A 2,159-nucleotide genomic window follows, 5' to 3' on the forward strand; every position below is an offset into this window, starting at 1 on the left:
AGAAGAGAAGCTAGGGTTAGGGTTTTCTGTACTCATTGTAAGCTTTGCGCTTGTATTTTGTTTCCCTTTCCTTTCTTCTTGTACGGAGAGTCTTGTAGGGCTTCTCCGCCCTCGGTAGTTACCGAAAAGGAGTGTTTTCATAGTGGAGGGTGCGTGCGTGGTGTGGATCCTTGGACTAGTCACCTCTTGTGAGGTGGATACCAAGTAAACCAACCGTGTTAGCGTTGTTGTATTTGTTTCTGTATTTTCCGCTGCATATTCTTGAAGAAACAAGCAACGCCGAGCAACGCCGAGCAACGAGCGAACGCGACGAGCTATTCACCCCCCCCCCTCTAGCTACTTTTGGTCCTAACAGTATCAACTAGCTAAGACCAAGAGGGAGAATAATCTACTATCTACCACTAGTAAATATATATAAGCTACACATATCATAAGACATTATCAAAAGATAAGTCAGAGGGTACCCGCCTTCAATAGAAGGTACAGTCAATCCAAATCCGAAGTCGAGACGCCCGTCTCGAATCAGAGTCCTGCGTCAAACAACATATATATATTTTATTTAGCTAAATCCCAAGAATAGCCAAATAAAATCCCTAAAATCAAATTAGGGAAAAACCCTAATCAACATAACCACAACCTACTTAACTAAACCTAAGGGTCGACTAGGGTTAGTTAACTAATCCCTAATCACCAATTTGATTAGAAATCCAAACTTAGATTAGATCCAATAGTTAACTAGGGTTAATTGCTTAACCCTAATTATTCCATTAGATTAAATCTACGTAAATAAATCTAATCATAATCAACAACTAGTAATCCAATTTCTCCTAATTCAAATCTACACATCATGTATCAACTAACGATACACTAACCATCATACTAATCACCATCTAAATCTAATTACAACCTCCAATCAAACATACACATAAACACCTATCATAACCGTAAATCTAAATATGATCTACCACATGGATCAATTACTCTAATTCATATCATAAACCTAAATTAACTAACCTACAGCAAGATCAAAAACCATACCTCAATTCCACAGCTACTGTGGCTATTGGGACAAGAGGATTGTTGCTGCCGAGACCAAGAAATTGCTGGAATCAAGAACTCACAGCATTCAATTTGAAATCCACAGAGCAGGTCCTCACTGGAATAAATCGGATGAAGCAATGAATTAAACTAGAATTCATTGATCAGATTACGATTGAAGATCACAGAGCAAATAGTAGATCACACCATGGAAACCATATATCAAACAACACCCTAATCTTACCTCAACCGATTGTCTCTAGGAGGTGTCGCCCAATTCGATTCTATGTTCCCGGAATTCCTCTGCCCCTCAATCAACAAGAAGAAAGGGATCTACGATCTAACCCGAGATCGCCAACAATCAATGAGGAAGAGAGCAAGAATCGGAAAAGAAGATTCGAACTAAGGCACAAATCAGAGAGTCGAAGGATACCAAAGAATCGACTTATCTTTAACCCCTTCAAAGCTTCAAGATCCACTCCTCGCCGGCAACACCAAGAGACGGGGAAAGAATCGCCGATCGCCAAGAACTGGTGCGTCAGTGATCTAGGGCAGAGACATGAGAGGGGGAGGGAGGAGAGGATCGAGCCGCCCGGTAGCCAGGGACCCTGACGTTGGTGAGACTCCAGAGAGGAAAACCTCCGCCGGCGGTGAGCTCGCGGAGATCAGCGACAACGCGAGAGAGACTCGGTGGAGAGGAGAAGAGATCGAGAAGAAGGGTCGGGGAAGAGAAGGTGGATCGGCGGTTTTGGGGAAGAATTAAAAAGAAAAGGAAATATTTAATTAAAACATTTCCTCACTTAAACATGTATCCCCAAACAGGCTTTATCCGAACCCATAAATTCGTCCCCACAAAACCCGTCGTACAAGCTCCGAAAAATTCCCAGAAAATTTCTAAAAATTCCGGAAAAATTCTATAAGGCTATTTCTGAAATAACCCTATTTATTTAATTTTTCCAAGATCTCACATCGCCACAGCCTGGAAGCCAATCATTGAAATGTATATTTAATTGACTAATTAAAAACTCTTAGTCTAACTCAAATGTAAATTAATTCTTAGATGATAACTTAAATTAAAGATTAATTTAACCATCTCACAAAACTATCAAGGTTCACCGAGT

The 2,159-nt window shown here is 40.6% G+C and overlaps 1 long non-coding RNA gene across 1 annotated transcript; it reads right to left on the reverse strand.

The window, feature by feature from the left end:
• Positions 1–502: 502 nt before the first annotated feature.
• Positions 503–1,298, reverse strand: LOC122039637. Its single transcript, XR_006128289.1, has 3 exons — positions 1,283–1,298; positions 1,039–1,156; positions 503–530 (listed from the first exon to the last, which is right to left on the reverse strand). It is a non-coding gene; the product is annotated as an uncharacterized LOC122039637 (long non-coding RNA).
• Positions 1,299–2,159: the final 861 nt, after the last annotated feature.

This window comes from Zingiber officinale, chromosome 2A (genome assembly GCF_018446385.1).
Source record: "Zingiber officinale cultivar Zhangliang chromosome 2A, Zo_v1.1, whole genome shotgun sequence".
Classification (NCBI taxonomy): domain Eukaryota; kingdom Viridiplantae; phylum Streptophyta; class Magnoliopsida; order Zingiberales; family Zingiberaceae; genus Zingiber; species Zingiber officinale.